The 21947-nt window shown below is 41.1% G+C and overlaps 1 long non-coding RNA gene across 2 annotated transcripts in view; it reads left to right on the top strand.

The window, feature by feature from the left end:
- Positions 1-21326, top strand: part of LOC138906984 (uncharacterized) — a 36547-nt gene extending 15221 nt beyond the window's left edge. The window contains exons 2-3 of one of the 2 annotated variants that reach the window (XR_011414623.1): positions 13202-13265; positions 21076-21326. This is a non-coding gene — a long non-coding RNA (uncharacterized lncRNA). Of the gene's footprint in view, positions 1-1120; positions 1567-13201; positions 13266-21075 lie in introns of those variants that run through there. The other variant, XR_011414622.1, reaches the window with a different exon arrangement.
- Positions 21327-21947: the final 621 nt, after the last annotated feature.

The raw sequence follows: 21947 nt of genomic DNA, 5'->3' as shown, positions 1-21947 counted from the left end.
AGCAAAGCATCTTTTAATGCCCCAGCAGTAGCATCTTCTAATGACTGATTTCCAGATTTATAATGAATCTGTACACCATCAGTTCTATGAGCTTTATCCTCGACACCTGTTGCCTCAATCAAACCTGGAAGTCACTTTTTTTCACTAAGCAATTGCCTCAAATCACCTTGATACTTCTTAACTAACTTATCTTCCTTAACCAGTATCTCTTCTTCTCTTTGCACGACATCATCTTCCTCACCTGGCATGCTCCCTACTGCCTTTTCATTCAACCGCGACATGTATTTTCATCATGTCCTTGGTGTTTATAGTGGTTGCAATATAATGGCAAATTATCATACACAATATTGAAAAACTTCAACCATTTGATCAGTTTGTTTGTCCAGATATTGCAGCCTCAATTTATCTGGTAGTTTATCCATTAAATCAAGGATAACCTTCACCCTTTCAGTACTAGGATGCCACTTAGTCTGAATAGCTTTGTCAATGGCTATAGGCTTACCAACAACAGAAACTATAGACAACAAAGCCTTCATTGCAAACAATTCTGTTGGCGGATTAGGCAAAGAAATCCAAACCACTGCCTTTGTCGTTTCCTCCTTTACATTAACAACCAACAGACCCTGGAAATACCCTGATTTGGTGCTCCTTACCATTGTATTTAAAGTAGGTAACTGACCTTGCAAGTGAATTAACGAAATCTTCATGTTGATCAATCCTAATAAGTAATTGTCTAGGTGCAAGATGGCCGATCAAAGCTTGTCGTTTGTTACCGAAAATATTTGGCAGTAAACTTCTCAATGTGACTGCATCTGGTGCGTTTGAGGAAAGTTTCACCACAACAGCTTGATGCAATCCCTCCTCTTTTGTGAATTACATCCGTTCATCCATCGAAAACAGAATTGTTGGAACTCCATGAATAACTTCAATAGGTTTCAACAATTTTTGATTCAAAGTTACAGTTGGTTTTTCTTGAGTCAATTGAGCAGCATACGTATTTTTTGTTGTGATATTTGGCCCAGAATCGAGCTGGGAGATTTCAGAAATTCTATTTGATTTGGTGCTACAGTAATTGCGTCACCAAAATTTAGATGTACAATATCTTGATTGGAATTTGCAGGAGCGCCCAACTGGAGTTTGTACGCCATTGGATTGTGTATCTGTTGGGACTGGTCCTATAGCTTTTCACCAGCGGACGACGGCATAGTGTCTGTTGCTGCGCCCTTCCTTTTCAATTTGTTTTTGATTTTGTGTTTTTTTGTTTTACTATTTTTGATCTTTTATATCTTTTGTTTTATGTTATGCGGTGTGCCCGTGTGCGTGGGAGTGTAAATTAGCGACGGAAATGGTGAGTGAGGGATTTAGGGCTTTTATACTTGGGAGGTTAGCGGTGAGGTAGTGCATCACATAACACATTATGCCATCACATAAGTGTTATGCGATGGGTTAGTGAGTGAGTGATACAAACCAGCTTTGCGATCGATTCTGCGGTTGCATAATCGTTATGCGAGCCGCAAATATTAAATTTTCACCACATTTTTAAATGACCAGATTGCATTTTTTCTGCTTGTGTGTGCGATCCTTATGCGGTCCGCAAATCGATTATGTGGCCGTATATGTTGCCGCAAACACAGGTCTTGCTTTCCTTCATTTTCCTCTAACCTTGCATCCTATTTCATTGTATTTTGGGTCACCAGCATTCTAGAACACACGTCAATCTTCTCACACTTACAATTATACTTACTGAAATTAAAATCTAACAAAAATGTGTTACTACACATGGGTTGCCTCCCAAGAACCGCTTGATTTAACGTCACGGCTAATCATTAATGGGGGTTGGTGTAGGACCGTATTTGAGGGCATATTGTTCCACAAAATGTTTTTCTCCACTGGTTCTGAGGTAATGTTTGACCCTTTGTCCATTTACTTTGAAAGTTCGAGTCTCGTCCTTGGATTCCAATTCAATGGCACCATAGGAAGATACATTCAAAACTTTGAACAGGCCAGAACATTTGGATTTGAGTTTTCTCGAAAAGAACTTCAGTCTTGAGTTGAAAAGTAAAACCAGGTCACCGGATTTGAATTCCCTCTTCAATATCTTCTTTTCATGAACAAAATTCATTCTTTCCTTATACATGGCTGCATTCTCGTAGGCATGAAAATGGAATTCTTCCATCTCGTTGAGTTGTGTCATCCTTAGATTAGCAGCTTCGGCCCAGTCAAGATTTAACTTTTTCAATTCCCACATAGCTTTATGGTCAAGCTCCATTGCCAAATGACATGCCTTACCAAAAACCAACCGATATGGTGAGGTGCCAATGGGATTCTTGAATGTTGTTCGATATGCCCACAATGCATCATCTAGCTTCTTGGACTAGTCGGTCGTGTTTGCATTAACAGTTTTTGCTAGGATATTTTTGATCTCCCTGTTGGAGACTTCAACCTGACCGCTCGACTAAGGATGGTAAGAGGTGGCCACTTTGTGCTTAACTCCATATATTTTAAGCAGCCCGGCAAAAGATTTGTTGCAAAAGTGAGAACCACCATCACTAATGATGGCCCTTGGGGTTCCAAACTGCGTAAATATGTTCTTCTTCAAGAATTCAGTTACACTCCTTGCCTCATTGTTAGGCAAGGCAATTGCCTAGACCCATTTGGAGACATAGTCTACTACCACCAAGATATATGTCATTCCATAAGAGCTTGCGAAGGGACCCATAAAATCTATCCCCCACACATCAAAGATATCAACCTCCATCACAAAATTCATAGGCATCTCATGTCTTTTAGAATTTGACCCTTGTCTTTGACATTGATCACATGCCTTGACCATTTGGTTTGCATCTTGGTAGATCATTGGCCAATAATAGCCACATTCAAGAACTTTTTCCACAGTACGATTTCCATCATGATGGACCCCAACGAGGGAGTCATGATATGCTTTGAGAATTTGCATTACGTCGTCTTTCGGAACACAACGCCGAATGATGTTGTCGGCACAAATCCGGAACAGAAAGGGTTGCTCCCAATAGTATTTTCTACACTCCAGCAAGAACTTTTTCTTTTGATAAGCTTCCAATCCGTACCAAGAAGTTAGTGATGTCGGCATACCAAGGAGTGAAGGCGCTAGACAATGCCAATATGTGTTCATCTGGGAAGGCATCATTATTTTCAAGATCTTCGTTTGGTCTCCCTGGCACTTCAAGCTTAGATAAATGATCCGCAACTTCATTCTCTGGTCCTTTCCGATCTTTGACTTCAAAGTCAAACTCTTATAACAAAAAGAACCCACCTAATCAATCTCGGTTTAGCATCCTTCTTCGCCATAAAGTAGCGGAGAGCAGCATGATCGGTGTAGACAATCACTTTGGAACCTAACAAATAGGACCGGAATTTTTTAAAATCATAGACAATAGAAAGAAGTTCTTGCTCCTGCTCCATCACAGTGTAATTAATTTGTGCACCATTGAGTGCCTTACTTGCATAGTAGACAGGATGAAGAATCTTGTTATGTCGTTGACCAAGTACCGCCCCAATAGCTACACAACTGGAGTCACACATGAGTTCAAATGGAAGAGACCAATTAGGTGTGATGAGAATAGGTGTCGTGGTGAGCCTCGCTTTCAATTCCTCAAAATCTTTGAGGCACTTCTCATCAAAACCAAACTTTGTATCTTTTTTAAGGATCTTGCACATGGGACTTGCAATATTTGAGAAGTCTTTGATAAAACGCCTATAAAAATCGGCATGCCTAAAAAAGCTCCTAACACCTTTTACCGAATTGGGAGGAGGAAGTTTGGAAATGTTCTTGATCTTTGCCCGATCAACTTCTATACCTTGCTTAGAAATTTTGTGGCCCAGAACAATACCCTCATCCACCATGAAGTGGCATGTTTTCCAATTTAGCACAAGGTTTGTTTCCTCACATCGTTTGAGCACTTGCCTAAGGTTATCAAGGCAATGCTCAAAGGAATCACCTACTACAAAAAGGTCATCCATGAACATCTCTAAGAAATCCTCCACCATGTACGAGAAGATTGACATCATGCATCATTGGAAGGTAGCCGGATCATTGCATAGCCCAAATGGCATCCGACTAAAAGCAAAAGACCCATACGGGCATGTGAATGTTGTCTTCTCTTGATCTTGTAAGGCGATGTTGATTTGGTTGTAGCCAGAATAACCATCCAAGGAGAAATAAAATGACCTTCCGGCTAGTCGATCAAGCATATGATCAATAAAAGGAATAAGGAAATGGTCCTTGCAAGTAGTACTATTGAGCTTCCGGTAGTCCATGCAAACTCTCCACCCATTCACCGTCCTTGTTGGGATGAGCTCATTTTTGTCGTTTTGAATCACGGTAATGCCTCCTTACTTTGACACAAATTGCATCGGACTCACCCAAGGACTATCGTCAATGGGGTAGACAACCCCGACATCTAACCATTTTATGATTTGTTTCTTTATCACCTCTTGTGTGGAAAGGTTTAACCTTCTTTGATGCTCTACACTAGGTTTTTTCTCTTGCTCCAATTGTATTTTGTGCTCATAAAATCTAGTGGGAATCCCTCGGATGTCCAATATTGTCCACCCAATGGCATATTTGTGCTCCCTCAAGGTATTCAACATGCACATCATTCAAAAAAGAAGAAACGATTACAGGTAGAGTTTCATTGGACCCAAGAAATTTATACTTTAAGTGCGGTGGAAGTGGCTTGAGGTCAAGTTGTGGTGCTCGATAATTGAAGGCTTAGCGGGAGGAGTGACTCTATTCTGTAAGTAAAGAGAAAGTTTCGTTGGTGCATAAGTGTAGGACCCAAGCCCTTCCAATGCATTTATCGATTCCATGTATCCTTCCATGTCTTCACCATCAAAATTTACCAAAATGGCCGCCAATGCCTCACCAAGGCATTCTTCTTCCATCTTTACCTCGACTGCATCCTCTACCTTATCAACAATATCAATGACCGAGATACTTTCATATGCATATGGCAATTTCATACCCTTACTCGCTTGAAAGGTAACCTCTTTGTCATTAACTCGGAACATGATCTCATTTCTTTCTGAATCCAAGAGTGCTCTGTCGGGAGAAAGGAATGGTATCACCAAGATGATAGGGATTTCTTTATCAATAGCACAATCAAGGATAACAAAGTCGGCAGGGAGGAGGAACTTTCCCACTTTCACAAGAACATCATCAACAATTTCCATAGGTTTCTTTATTGAACGGTCGTCCATTTGCAACCTCATACTTGTAGGCCTAGGAATTCCTAACCCTGCTAGCTTATAAATAGCAAGAAGCATTAAATTGATGCTAGCCCCATTATCATAAAGGGCTCGTGCAAAATCGCGCAACCCAATAGTTATTCTGGCTACAACCAATGAGTCACATTTACCACTTCATTCTTGGTGGTTTTATTTTTAGTGATCAAGTCCTTCAAGTACTTAGAAAAACATGGCATCTCTTGAAATGCTTCCACAAATGGAATATTCACCGATAATGGAATTGCTTGAGAATGTCATAGAACTTCTCGAGTTTGCGATCATCAACCTTCCTAGCAAGTCTTTGAGGGAAAGGATGAGGAGGCCTAGGAATTGGTGGTAGAGTTTTTGGTGTCTCTTTTACCTTTTCCTTAGCCTCTACATGGTTCATTTGTTGAATTTTCAACTCTGTTAGAAGTCTTTCAGCTTCAACAACAATTGGCACCTCAACTTGTGCCTCAACTTCTTGTTCAGAATATTCCACTTCGACCACTTGTTCGTTCACTCCTTGAAGTAGTTTCCCACTTGGAGTTGTGATTTCCATACAATGGGAAGTCGGACCACTCCCACTACCCTTAGGGTTCGCTATTGTGTCACTTGGGAGCGTGCCTTTCTGCTTCGGATTTTTCTCTCTTGAAAGATCTCTCGTTTGTAATTCCAACTTTTGTAAGGATGCGGTATGAGAACCCACAAGTTCGGCCATGTTCTTCATTGAGGTGTCGGATCTCTCCTGATTTTTCTTTCTAACTTGGAATCACTTGAAGAGTTTTCTTTCCAATGCGAAGAACTAGTGTATTGCCCCTTTGGTGGAACATAGGGGTTTGAACTTCGATTTAAAAAATTATTGTTTTTGTTACTCTAATTTCCTTGATTGGAATTACCTTGATCATTTCGCCATTGTTGGTTGCCTTGCCCTTGCCGGTTAGACCTCCATTGGTGTTGTTATCCTGAACCTTGGTAAGATTGTCTTTGATATCCTCCATGAGGATTGTTGACATAATTTTCTTCTTTGTACTCCTCATTTAATATAGGTTGCACATCTTCCACAACATTTACCACTTTTGTTTGGCTTTCAGTGAATATTTTTGTCAGCACGTTGACGTTGGTGGCTAGCCCAGCGATTATCTGATGTCTTTCTTGGTTCTCCGTAATCATGTTGTCCAAGGAGGGAGTATCATATGAAATTCGACCCGTGGTATCTTCCAAGGGCCAAGCTTGATTATGTTCAGCCATTTTATCTAGGATTTGTGTGACCCTTGCAAATGTTTTGTCCATAAAGGAACCATCCACAACATTTTTGGCTATAGATTGATTCATAGGATCCAAGCCCATGTAAAACTTCTCCAATAGAATATTATCTGGAAAGCCATGATTCGGAGACCTTACCAAATATAGCTTGAATCTACCCCATGCCTCGTGCAGATACTCTTCTAGTAATTGCTTGAAGAAGAATATTTTATCCCGTAGCTCGGATTTCTTTCTTTGTGGAAACCATTTTGCTAGGAAAGCTCAGACAAGTTCGGGCCATGTATGAATGGAATTAGGTGCTAGATTTTGGATCCATTGTCATGCCTTTCCAGTTACAGAGTACTTGAATACCCTCACTCTTAGTGCATCATCTGAGACGTGATTTTGCTTGTGCATCGCACACACACCCAAAACATTTCTGAGATGTTGTGTCGGGTCATCATCTGTGGAATTTCGAAAAAACCCTCAGCCTTGAGCGTTAGTATTAGATTGTGTTCCACTTTGAAAGTTGAAGCATCTACTCTTGGAAGGACAATGGCATTTGTATCCTCAATATACTCATCTATATCCGCAAAAATATTCTCTTCTTCTGGCTCACCCATATCTACCTAGTGACACCAAGAAAAGTGTGGTGGAATAGAAAAAAATGCTAAGTGAAGTATACACTAGTTAGTAATTTCAAAACCGTATTCCCCGGCAACGGAGCCAAAATTTGATACGGTCAAATTACACCTAAATAAATGGTATAAAGCGACCGATGTCAAATATAGTAACCCAAATATGTTGGGGTCGAATCCCACATGGAATAGGAGTGAAAAGTTTACTTGAGTAGTGTGAAACTTGACTGAAGTCGTAATCCTACTCCGTTAGCTTAAACAAAATAGTGTTGTAATTGAGATTTATCAATAGAAGCTATTTCGTTGATATAATTTGATTAAATTCATTAAGAAACGAAGATTGTATCTCCATTAATGGAATGTAATGCTAACGGTGTCTATATTTCATATTGTTAAATAGGAAGCTCATTGATATGCAAATGATTTCTAGGTTACAAACTAATATTTTCCAACAATTAGATAGTAGTTCCTCTTTATGATTTTCCCAAATATAAAATATGTGATAATTAAGAACGACTAATTTATGCCAAGTAGAATCCACTTATTCCCAAGAGATTCTATTAAATAGGGTTTAGAGCCTTGAGTTCTTGCTATTCAAATCTACCAAATTCTATCCCACTTTCCCAAGTAAAGATAGAATGAATTGGCACTAGTCCATGTTTGCAACCATCAACTACAAATGACGCATGAGAAATGAATAGAAATTAACTTTCCATTATATAAACATTCAATGATGAACACACATTAACATTACACCCACATAGGATTCACAACGTTAGTATTTAAACTTAGCTACTCATACTAGAATACAACAACAACGTAATAAATAAACTCATGAAGTTTACAATTATAGAAAATGTCTTGGATTTTATCACACACGCTTCCAAAATAATGGTGCATTCAATGTCCTAGGTGTATCCTCTCTCTGTCAGACTAGCTGTCCCTAAAAAATCCTAGTTATTCTATTTATAATAGGCTAAAAGTCGGGGTCAAAATTGGACAAATATACCCCTGTGGATCACATCTGCGATCGCAGAACGGGTCATAGAAGACTTTCGCGACCCGCATAACTGCAACTCCATCGCATAATTGAATGTAAAGTTGCCCAGTTGTCCATCGCATTTCTATTATACGGTCCGCACATTTATAGCCTGACAATACAACCTAACGGAAGATCCTTACTTCAACCTTCGCCCACAAACCTCGAAAACCAATCTCCAACATCCGAAATTCATTATAAGACCCGATTCTCGCACCCATACACTATATAAGTCTGAACAAGCTGTATCAAGACATAACAATATTCCAAATATAATCACATGATATTCCACATAACTCATATACTCGTAGCAATAAATTTCGACCAAAATACCTGCCCAATTACAAACTCGATACATGTAACTAACCTCATATAAATTAAAAACTTGTTTTAAATCTTCGTACACTGCCAATGATGAAATACACACACAGGAACTCATAACCACCCGTCACATCAACAACTCGTAGAGCTCTCTTGCCCGACAAGAACCATACCCAAAATCTAAGCTGACTAGTGATATTATTCTTTCGAACATATCTTAATCAAATCTGATGGCACTTATTTCAGGTCCAATAACCTCACATCATCCAATACAAGTTGCTCTACCGACATGCCATACCAATACTACCTAGATCCACATACCGTGCAATCTATTCACCAAACAAGAGACAACTCGATTGCACCCAATGATGGAAAGAGAATCAAATGAGAGAACTGTCCCACAAGCTCAACATATACCACCACAAAGCACACTGTTATGAACCCATCTTAGGGAAGAGAAGCAAAACACAAAAAATAAGAACAAAGGATCATATTCCAACATAACTCTACTACGATGCGTGACCCAATCCGAACACCAGTCAATATGGATTACCTCGAGCCATGACGCTCAAAATCAATAACCATATGCATATTGACAACAAACACACAAAGTGCATGACCATAACCATGGAGAAACAAATAGCACACTATTCCACCAACAGGAAGACCATAACCAAGGCGTAATCAGCCATTCAACGCTCCAAGTGCCACCTCGCTCTAATTTTGCCACAAGGCCCAAACAAAACCGCATCATATGCGTAAATAGTCCACAGTCTCACAACCTATCGTAGCATGGAAGAGTAACACATGGAACACATAAGACAAAAATAAGATCAACTCTCACCGAATGACACACCCCTCAACAATAGTCGTGTTGCGTAAACACATTCGACCCAATATGTAATACACAATCTCCTTAGGCCTACCAGTGGCCTTCAAATCAATTCTGATCCTCCCGAAATAGATAGATAACCTCCAAAAAGTCCACAATAATCTATCCATAATACATTCACTCAGTCATCAACCTCTCCACATACCTTCACCATCCACAACCAAGGAATAATCTGCCTTTGAGAACCCTCCAAGTCTTCCAATCCCTAGAGTACAAGAATCCCAATATCTGATCCCAACTCCACCCTTCAAATGACTGACACATCTCTAACACACAATCATCTCATGAGGAATACTCCTATAATTCTTCTGTGCCACATAGTGAAATCTGAACATCAGCAGTTGGTCAACCAGGCAATTACCGTAATACAAGTTAAGCATGTACAAGTCAAAACATAATGCTCCTTCTGAAATACGTACCCTTCTCAGGTAATACCAGATAGTGCCAGCATTCTTCTAAATATCTGAAATTGTCCGAGCTACCTAGAACCCATGACTTCCCTTCAAAATTAAACTGTAACTCGTACATGCATGACTCAATCCCACACGTCACACTGCATCTATCATGCTATCATACGAAAATACGATAACCCCATTAGCAACTCTGAATCACAAGCAAGATACATACCCCACTAGCCAACAACCTTCCACCGGACCTCATCCAGGAGAAGATCACAAAACGCAACATACTCCTCACACTTGTAGAAGGCATCCTCCTCAAGCCGTGGTCGACACCATCAGGAACTCTTCGAAACACATTTGCACACAACCAAGTCATCAGAACTGAATCCCTCCAACTCAACCAAGTCACGCAGATCGCCAAACCCAAGAGCATTGGCAAAACGCACCTATGAAGCCTCGCCACACCAAAAGAACCAGTCATTTTATTTACCATGCAAACCCGAACCACTACCAAGCTGACCCATTTCTTCGAGTTCCTCTCAACTTGCCTTCAAGTTGACACTTCTCCTTGCCAGTACACTACGAACCTTAACCCAAAGCTCACAACAAGAGATACTATCATGAAACCACGTCATCTTAAGGCCCATAAGCCCCTGTATTCTATCGTAAGCACCCAATAGTACCATAACCAAAATTCCCACTCTAAAAAGACCTTTCATGAATCTAAATCTATTTCTTTTTAACCTCTCTGATACTGGAATGTAGAATCCATAATGATACATAAATACTGCAAGTCTTGACACCAACCAATACAAATCTCATATCTTAGCCATATACAAAATCCGGGGAAAATCTTCAAATACCACATATAAATCTAGAACTCACTAGAACTTTCTCGAGAGTTATCCACTATGCTGAATCTCTAATGCACCACCAATATGATACGAATGACTTGTGCTCCTTTAGCGCACAACACCCAAAGAAGTAACCCCTACCTTAACGCAACCAAATGAACCCCTTCTTTTAGCACACTACATCCATAATGAACAACATACCTGAATCATTCAAAAATTTGAATATATCCATAAAGTGTACTACATCATGCATCTAGCAATTTTCCTTGCGCGATTCACCCCCCTGTAATGACCCTATCAGTCGTTTTGCCTTTTAGAACCCCGTTCCCCTAAATAAGACTCTCCACATCTACTTTTACTGTTTTATGGGGATGGTTAGTTCTAGATTTGGAAGTGTTCGGGTTGAAATATGAACATTTGGTTCCTTAGTTGGCTTTAAAAATGTCAAGTTTGACTTCGGTCAACATTTTTAGAAAACGATCCCAGAATCTAGATTTGACGGTTCCAATAGGTTCGTATGATGATGGGCATACGTTCGAATCAGATTCTGGACAAATTGGGAGCGTTTCGGCGCTTAATAGTGAAAAATAGCTATTTAAAGTTTTTAAGAATCTTTAAATTTGGTTTGGAGTAGGTTTTGGAGTAATCGAGGTCCGTTTGGAATTCCGAGCTTGGGAATAGTTCTGTATGGTGATTTAAGAATTGTACGTAAAATTTGGTGTCGTTCCTAGTAGTTTAAGTATGTTTCGGCACGTTCGGAGTAAGTTTGAAAATTTTGAAATTTCTAAGTTAAATCAATTTGGTTTGGGGTATGATTCTTAGTTTTGATGTTGTGTTACGCATTTCGAGGGTTCGAGCGAGTCCGTTTTATGATTTCAAACTTGTTGGTATATTCGGGCAGAGCCCCGGGGGTCTCGGGTGTTAACCGGACGATGCTCGAACCAATTTTAGATTTTTTGAAGAGTAGCTGTTGCACCAGGCTTCTGGTGTAATCGCAGCTGCGGAGGGCTAGCTGCAGGTGCGAGCTCACATAAGCGAGCCCAAAGCTCACAGAAGCGGCCAAGTGTTGGCAGAGCAGAAGTCGCAGGTATGGATGAGCTTATGGCAGATGCACGACCGCAGGAGGGGTCCAAAGGCCGCAGAAGCAAGAGCCAACACAGGTGCGGCGCATGCACCACAGAAGCGGTCTCGCAGGTGCGAGCCGCTGACCGCACAAATGGGCGAGCCGACTAAGAAGAAGAGCCGATGCAAGGTATTTTCCACAGATGCAGAGCTGCGGAAGCGGCTTGCGAGCCGCAGAAGCGAGAGGGCTATTTGGGCAGAACATTTAAAGGAACGGAAAAACAGCCATTTTAGCCCATTTTCCTCCATTTTTGGGCGATTTTGGAGCTTTTTGAGAGGGGATTTCAACTAGCAACTTGAAGATAATTTAATTCTACACACTTTGAGTTAAATATATAGATTATGGGTAGATTATAACATGCAAATTGTGGAAATCAGGGGTTTAGATGAAAAACCTAGATTTTTATAAAAATGAGATTTTAACCACGAAAATGGTTATGGAATTGGATGAAAATTGTATATTTAAGTTCTTGAGATTATGGGTAACGTTTCCCTCCAAATATTTCTGGAATCCGGGCACGTGGGCTCGGGGTGAACTTTAGGAATTTTACCATTTTGGGTGGGTAATTAATTTAATAGTCTAATTTCGAATTATTGAGCATGTATTAATTATTTTGTATAACATTTGGATAATTTCAGAATTTCAGACTTTAACGCGACATTGTGATCGAAAAGTGGACTTTAAGACAAGGTAAGTCTCTTGTCTAACCTTGTAAGAGGAAATTTACCCTATATGTAATTTAAATTAATAATTGTTGCTAATTGTGGGGGGCTACATATGCACAAGGTGACGAGAGTCCGTGCGTAGCTACTAATTATGCCATGTCCGGGTAGTTTAGGATTCAAATCATGAATTACTTGTGATAATTGCATCCTTTGTTTATTTAAAATGCTGGAATTATATTGAAAACTGTTAGAGGAGATAGTAAATGACCTCATATACTTGAATTTTGTGTAAATTACTTGACTGTTAATAGAAATTCCATGTCCTTATATGTTAGCCTTATAATAACTTCTCATTCCGGAGATTCATAAGAAAATGTCCTCCTTTCTTGTGGAGCGGGACGAATGCCTCGGCAGCATAGATGCATCTATGGATCGTGTCACACATCCCTCGTTAGTATACACGACACTCTGGACCGGGCCGAACGAACTCGGCAGAAATAGTGCCTAATACTAATAATTACACGATACCTTGACATTCTATTGCAGCTTGTGAAGCTAATTGATAAATTAGAAATTATTGAAATTGTAATAATTAATTATTTCTGCTTGTTAAAGAAAATTATTGTTGTTCACATAAATCATGCCTATTATAATATTATTGACCCTTAGTGAGTGTCAAAGTCGACCTCTCGTCACTACTTCTTCGAGATTAGGCTTGATACTTACTGGGTACACGTTGTTTACGTACTCATGCTACACTTTTTGCACTTTTTGTACAGGATCTAAGACAGGGATCATAGGAAGACCTACCGATGCGCACCTACGCTATCCTAAGGCCTAGTGGTGAGATGCTTCTTCTGAGTCATTCTGCAGCACCTAGTGTCTCCTTTTGTATTTGTTTCTATCTATTTTATGTTCAGACAGTATTTTGGATTTCTTTTGAAAAATCAACTAGATGCTCATACACTTGTGACACCAGGTCTTGGCACACACTTGTAGAAATGGGGTTTGAATTATTATCTTGGTTTTCATTTAATTAGTTCTTTCATATTCTCGTAATTCTTGCAAATAAGAAGAGTTTAATTACTCGGATAATTATTAAAGGAAATAATATATGTTTAATTTACTAGTTGGCTTGCCTAGATGTGAGGTTTGGCGCCATCATGACCTATAGGTGAAACTGGGTCGTGACAACATGGTATCAAAGCACTAGGTTCACGTAGGTTTCACAAGTTATGAGCATGCCTAATAGAGTCTTATAGGTCGATACAGACATTTGTACTTATCTTCGAGAGGCTATAGCGTATTAGGAAACTACCTTTATTCATATTCTATTGTGCAGTTGATGTAATACTAAGTTTCTTTCTATTATTCTCTCACAGATAGTGAGAACGTGCTCTAATAAGGTTCCAGACCAGGGAAGAGCTGCTCCCCTAGTTGTTAGAGGCCGAGGCAGAGGCCGAGGGAGGGATCCAGCCCGTGGTAGGGGACAAGGACATCCTAGAGTTATCCCAGTTATACCACTAGTGAATCCAGTAGAGGATCCTATTATCGACGAGCAGGGCGGGGTGCCCGCAACAGAACCAGCTCTGGTGGAATTCACCTCTGCACCAGGATTTTAGGAGGTCATGGGCAGTATGCTATGATTCATGGACACTATGACTCTAGCCGGTTTATTTTTGGAAGACCCAGCCACATATCAGGCAAGCGGGGGAGCACATACCCCTACCGCACATGCTCATGGGCTGGCAGCTTCTATATATAAGACCTAGGGTGCACTACCAATGGGTGGAGCCCAACCAGTGGCAGCAACTACACCTGATCCCAGACCAGCTGCAGCCGCCGAGGCACATAAGCTATTGAACAGATGGACTAGGCTACATCCTCCTGTCTTTGAAGGTGAGCGACATGAGGATCCTCAGGACTTCATTGATCGGTGCAGGGACAGACTGCACAACATGAGGATATTGGAGTCTCATGGGGTAGACTTTGCTACTTTTCAGCTGGAAGGCGGGGCCCGTAAGTGGTGGAAGTCCTATATTCTTAGAAAACCAACAGATTCTCCTCCCATGACTTGGGACAGATTCACCTATATTTTACTGGATAGGTATATTCCACCTTCCCAGAGGGAAGAGTTGCGGTTTCAGTTTGAGCAGCTCCAGTAGGGTCAGATGTCAGTGACCGATTATGAGGCGAGGTTCTCTAAGTTGTTTCGCCATGCACTTATGATACTCCCTACTAATGCAGATAGATTACGAAGGCTTTTTGCGGGTTTGCATATTGGTATTCATGCCATTATGGCCCGAGAGGTCGAGATGAGGACTTCTTATGAGTTGGTTGTGGAGATAGCCCGGAGGATTGAGTGTGTGCGTCAGCGTAGCCGAGAGCAGGTTATGGGAGATAAGCGGTTTAGATATTCTAAAGAGTTAAAAGGTGCTCCGTCTGGGGGTAGAGGTCAATTCGTGAGAGGGCAGTCCAGCAGGCCCCCATATCCAGCACCACCACCTCCTCGGGGTGCTCCAGTGTGACCTTATTTCACTACTATGCCAGAGAGTTCTTACCGCTCATCGGCTATTCAGGGTTCTTCCAATGGGTATTCAGGGCACCAGGGCTAGACTTTAGGTCAGCAGCCCATCACATCGAGGGGTTGTTTCAAGTGCGGGGATTTTAGCCATGTGCAAAGATTCTGCCCCAGGCTTCAGGGTAGAACAGTGCAGCAAGGTCAGCAGCCTATAATTACTGCACCAATTGCTCCACCAATCGTCCAGCCGCCCAGAGGTAAAGGGCAGGTATGTAGGGGTCGTCTTAGAGGTGGAGGCCAGCCAGGTGGATGCCAGCCAGTTAGCGCTCCAGCTCAATTCTTTGCTTTTCCGGCTAGACCTAATGTAGAGGCCTTAGATGTCGTGATCACAGGTATTATTTCTGTTTGCGGCAAAGATGCCTCCATATTATTTTATCCAGGGTCTACATATTCCTATGTGTCATCTCTATTTTCTCATTTCATGGGTGTTTCTCGTGAGTCCTTGGGTACTCCTGTTTATGTGTCCACTCATGTGGGCGATTCTGTTATTGTGGATCAGATCTACCAGTCCTGCATTATTAAATTCTGTGGTTATGAAACTAGAGAAGATCTTCTGCTGGTTGAGATAACCAACTTTGAGATCATCCTGGGCATGGACTAATTATCTCCATATCATACCATCCTAGATTGCCATGCCAAGACTGTTACCTTCGCGATTCCAGCATTGGCTAAATTGGAATTGAAGGGTTTATCTATCAGTGCATCTAATCATGTTATTTCTTTTATGAAGGCTCGACACATGATCGACAAGGGTTGTTTGGCTTATCTAGCCTATGTTCGGGATTCTACTACAGAGACTCCGACTGTTGATTCAGTGACTGTAGTCCGGGAGTTCTCTAATGTATTTCCTTCAAATCTTCCAGGCATGCCACCCAATCATGATATTGATTTCTGTATTGACTTGGCTCCAGATACCTAGCCTATATCTATTCCACCGTATTGCATGGCTTCGAAAAAATTGAAGGAGCTGAAAGAACAACTTGAGAAGTTGCTAGCCAAAGGGTTCATCAGACCGAGTGTATCGCCTTGGGGTACGATACTATTTGTGAAGAAAAAGTATGGAACGATGTGAATATGTATTGATTATCGCCAATTAAGCAAAGTCACATTAATAACAAGTACTCGTTGTTGCGTATTGATGATCTATTTGACCAGTTGCAAGGTGCTAGGGTATTCTCTAAGATCGACTTGAGGTCGAGGTACCATCAGTTGAAGATTCAGGATTCGGATGATCCGAAGACCTCTTTCTGGACAATATATAGTCATTATGAGTTTCGGGTGATGTTCTTCGGTTTGACTAATGCCCCGGTGACATTTATGGATTTGATGAACATGGTATTTAGGCCATATATTGATTCGTTTGTCATTGTTTTCGTTGATGACATTTTGATCTACCCGCGCAGTAAGGAGGAGCACGAGCAGCATACGAGAGGTGCTTCAGATGCTACAGTAAGAAAAGTTATATGCTAAGTTCTCCAAATGTGAGTTTTGGCTAGATTATGTAGCATTTTTGGGGCATATTGTATCGGGCGAGGGTATTAAAGTTGATCACTAAAAGATCGAGGCAGCTCAGAATTGGCATCCTCCCACTTTGGCGACTGAGATCAGGAGTTTCCTAGGGTTATCAGGCTATTATCGTCAGTTTGTGGAGGGTTTTTCATCAATTGCAGCACCATTGACCAAATTAACCCAGAAGAGTGCTCTGTTCCGATGGTCTGATGATTGTGAGGTGAGCTTTCAGAAGCTGAAGACGACATTAAGTACAACACCAGTGTTAGTGTTGCCATCCGGTTCAAGGATGTTTACAGTGTATTACGACACTTCACGTGTTATCATGGGTTGTGTACTAATACAGGAGGGGCGAGTTATTGCATATGCCTCACGTCAGTTGAAGCCCCACGAGAAGAATTACCTGGTACATGATTTGGAGTTAGCTGCAATTGTTCACGCTCTTAATATTTGGTGGCATTATCTTTATGGGGTGTCTTGTGAGCTTTACACTGATCATCGTAGTTTGCAGTATTTGTTCAAGACAGGGACCTAAATTTGAGGCAGCGCAGATGGCTTAAGTTACTGAAAGATTATGATATTACTACCCTGTATCATCCGGGCAAAACAAATGTAGTTGCAGACGCCTTAAGTAGAAAGGCGGAGAGTATTGGTAGTTTGGCTTTTATTTCAGGAGTGGAAAGGCTATTAGTTTGGATATTCAGTCCTTGGCTAATAAACTTGTGAGATTGGATATTTCATATCCCAGTCGAGTTCTTGCATGTGTTGTAGCCCAGTCTTCACTATTTGAGCAGATCAAGGCTCGCCAGTTTGATGACCCACACTTATTGGTTCTTTGAGAAATGGTACTATGAGGTGGTGCCAAGGAGGTTACTATCGGCGAAGATGGTGATCTGCGACTCCAGGATCATCTATGTGTTGCTAATGTGGATGGACTGAAGGAGAAGATCCTAGAGAAGGCACACAGTTCTCGGTATTCTATTCATCCAGGTGCTATGAAGATGTATCGTGACCTGAGACAGCATTATTGGTGGCTGCGAATGAAGAAGAACATAGTTGAGTATGTAGCTAGGTGTCTAAATTGCCAACAAGTTAAATATGAGCATCAGAGGCCAGGTGGACTACTTCAGCAGATGACTATACCGGAATGGAAATAGGAATGCATTACTATGGACTTTGTAGTTGGGTTGTCGCGGACCTTGCGGATGTTTGATGCAGTTTGGATCATTGACGACAGGTTGACCAAGTCGGCACACTTCATTCCGAGTGTGACTACATATACTTCAGAGAGGTTAACCCAGATTTATATTCAAGAGATAGTTCGGTTGCACGGTGTGCCAATTTACATCATATTAGATAGAGGCCATCGATTTACTTCACATTTCTGGAGCACAGTACAGAGTGAATAGGGGACCCGTGGACAGCTCAGCACAGCCTGTCATCCGTAGACCGACGGGAAGTCTGAACGGACAGTTCAAATTTTGGAGGATATGCTCAGGGCATGTGTGATTGACTTTGGAGGTCAGTGGGATCATTTCTTGCCTTTGGCCGAGTTTTCTTATAACAACAGTTACCAATCCAGCATCGAAATGGCTCCATTTGATTCTTTATATGGTCGGCGATGTAGTTTGCCCATCAGATGGTTTGAGCCCGGTGAGATTAAGTTATATGGTACTAATTTGGTGAAGGATGCCTTGGAAAAGGTAAAGTTAATTCAAGAGCAACTTCGTACAGCACAGTCTAGACAAAAGAGTTACGCGGATCAGAAAGCACGTTATTTATCATTTATGGTTGGTGAGAAAGTTCTTTTGAAGGTTTCGCCGATGAAGGGAATCATGAGATTTGGGAAGAAGGTCAAGTTGAGCCCAAGGTTTATAGGTCCATTTGAGTTGTTGAGACGAGTTGAGGAGGTTGATTACGAGCTTACTTTGCCTCCCAGTATATCGGGAGTTTATCCGATTTTCAATGTATCTATGCTCCAAATTATTATGCCGACATGTCCCACATGTTAGCCTTCAGCTCGGTTCAGCTAGATAAGAGCTTGGGTTATGTAGAGGAACCAATTGCCATTGTTGATAGACAAGTTTGCCAGTTGAGGTCCAAGAAGATTTTTGCGGTAAAAGTCCAGTGGAGGGGCCAACCAGTAGAGGAAGCAACTTGAGAGGCCAAATAGGACATGCGGAGCAGATATCCACACTTATTCAGCACAACAGGTATAATTCTAAACTCGTTCGAGGACGAACGTTTGTTTAAGCATTGGAGAATGTTACAATCGGTCATTTTGCCTTTTAGAACCTCGTTCCCCTAAATAAGACTCCCCGTATTTTCTCTTACTATTTTATGACTTGCGGGGATGATTAGTTCGGGATTTGGAAGTGTTCGGGTTGAAATCGGAGCACTTGATTCCTTAGATAGCTTTAAAAAGGCCAAGTTTGACTTCGGTCAATATTTTTAGCAAACAACCTCGGAATCGGGATTTGATGGTTCAAATAGGTTTGTATGATGATTTTGGACTTGGGCGTATGTTCAAATCGGGTTTTGTACAACCATCGAGCATTTCAGCGCTTAATAGTGAAATCGAGCATTTAAAGGTTTTAAGATTCTTTAAATTTGGTTTGGAGTAGGTTTTGGAGTAATCGAGGTTCGTTTGGAATTTTAAGCCTCAGAATAGTTCTGTATGGTGATTTAAGACTTGCACGCAAAATTTGGTGTCATTCCGAGTAGTTTAAGTATGTTTCGACTCGTTAGGAGTAAGTTTGAAGAATTTGAAATTTCTAAGTAAAATCAATTTGGTTTGGGGTATGATTCTTAGTTTTTATGTTGTGTTATGCATTCCGAGGGTTCGAGCAAGTCCGTTTTATGATTTTAAACTTGTTGGTATGTTTGGGCAGCACACTGGGGGCCTCGGGTGTTAACCGGACGAGGCTCGGACCAAGTTTGGATTTTTTGAAGAGCAGTTGTTGCACCAGGCTTCTGGTGTAATCGTACCTGCGGAGGGCTAGCTCAGGTGCGAGCTCGCAGAAGCGGCCAAGTGTTGGCAGCCCAGAAGTCGCAGGTGCGGACGAGCCAACGCAGGTATGCATGACCGCAAGAGCGGTCCAAGGGCCGCAGAAGCGGGAACCAACGCATGTATGGCGCATGCACAACATAAACGGTCTCGCAGGTGCAAGCCGCTGACCGCAGAAGCGGGCGGGCCGACTAAGGGGGAGAGCCAAATCTGCGAGATAGTTTTTTGCAGATACGGAGCTGCAGAAGCAGCTTGCGAGCCGCAGAAGCGAGAGGGCTTTTTGGGCAAAACGTTTAAAGGAACGGGAAAACAGCCATTTTAGCCCATTTTCTGGAGATTTTGGAGCTTTTTGAGACGGGATTTCAACTAAAAACTTGAAGGTAAGTTAATTCTACACACTTTGAGTTAAATACATAGATTATGGGTAGATTATAACCTGTAAATCGTGAAAATCAAGGGTTTAGATGAAAAAATTAGATTTGTATAAAAATTATATTTTAACCACGAAAATGGTTATGGAATTGGATGGAAATTGTATATTTGAGTTCTTGAGATTATGGCTAACGTTTCCCTCCGAATATTTCCAGAATCCAAGCACGTGGGCCCGGGATGAATTTTAGGGATTTTACCATTTTGGGTGGGTAATTAATTTATTAGTCTAATTTCGAATTATTGAGCATGTATTAATTATTTTGTATAACATTTGGATAGTTTTAAAATTTTCGGCATCGAATTGAGACTTTAACGCGACATTGTGATTGGGAAGTGGACTTTGAGACAAGGTAAGTCTCTTGTCTAACCTTGTAAGAGGAAATGTACCCCATAGGTGATTTAAATTAATAATTATTGCTAATTGTAGGGGGCTACGTAGACACAAGGTGACGAGAGTCCGTGCGTAGCTACTAATTATGCCATGTCCAAATAGTTTAGGACTTAAATCATGAATTACTTGTGATAATTGCATCCTTTATATATTTAAAATACAAGAATTATATTGAAAACTGTTAGAAGAGATAGTAAAAGACTAAAATTTCATATACTTGAATTTTGTGTAAATTACTTGACTGTTAATAGAATTTTCATGTCCTTATATGTTAGCCTTATATTAACTTCTCATTCCGGAGGTTCATAAGAAAATGTCCTCATTTCTTGTGGAGCGGGCCGAATGCCTCGGCAGTATAGATACATCTATGGATCGTGCCGCACATCCCTCGAAAGTGCACACGACACTCTGGACCGGGCTGAACGACCTCGGCAGAAATCGTGCCTAATACTAATAATCACATGATACATTGACATTATATTGCAGCTTGTGAAGCTAATTGATAAAATTGAAATTATTGAAATTGAAAGAATTGATTATTTCTGCTTGTTAAAGAAAATTACTGGTGTTCACATAAATCATGTCTATTTAAATATTTCTATTTTAATATTATTGACCCTTAGTGAGTGTCAAAGTCGACCTCTCGTCATTACTTCTTCGAGATTAGGCTTGATACTTACTGGGTACACGTTGTTTACGTACTCATGCCACACTTGCTGCACATTTTGTGCAGGATCTGAGACAGGGACCTTAGGCGGACCTACCGGTGCGCACCAATGCTATCCTAAGGCCTAGTGGAGAGTTGTTTCTCCTGAGCCTTTCCGCAACACCTAGTGTCTCCCTTTGTATTTATTTCTGTCTATTTTGTGTTTAGACAGTATTTGGATTTCTTTTGTATAATCTACTAGATGCTCATACACTTGTGACACCAGGTCTTGGCACGCACACTGGTAGAATTGGGGTTTGAATTATTTTTCTTGGTTTGCATTTAATTAGATCTATCATATTCTCTTAATTCTTGCAAGTAAGATTAGCTTAATTACTCGGATAATTATTAAAGGAAATAATATATGTTTAATTTACTAGTTGGCTTGCCTAGCTGTGAGGTTGGGCGCCATTACGACCTATAGGTGAAACTGGGTTGTGACAATATGGTATCAGAGCACTAGGTTCACGTAGGTCTCACAAGTTATGAGCAGGCCTAATAGAGTCTTGCGGATCGGTACGGAGACGTCTTTACTTATCTTCAAGAGGCTATAGGGTGTTAGGAAACTACATTTCTTCAACTTCTATCGTGCAGTTGATGTAATACTAAGTATCTTTCTCTTATTCTCTCACAGATGGTGAGAACACGCTCTAATGAGGTTCCAGCCCAGGGAAGAGCTTCTCCCCTAGTTGTTAGAGGCCGAGGCAGAAGCCGGGGGAGGGCTCCAACCCGTGGTAGGGGACAAGGACGTCCCAGGGTTATCCCAGTTATACCACCAGTGGATCCAGTAGTGGTTCATATTATCGAGCAGCAGGGCGAAGTGCCCGCAGCAGAGCCAGCTTTGGTGGATTTCACCTCCGCACCATGATTTAAGAAGGTCATAGGTCGTATGTTGCAGT

Source organism: Nicotiana tomentosiformis, chromosome 3, assembly GCF_000390325.3.
Source record: "Nicotiana tomentosiformis chromosome 3, ASM39032v3, whole genome shotgun sequence".
Lineage (NCBI taxonomy): Eukaryota > Viridiplantae > Streptophyta > Magnoliopsida > Solanales > Solanaceae > Nicotiana > Nicotiana tomentosiformis.
This window is presented reverse-complemented; position numbering and strand designations above follow the sequence as displayed.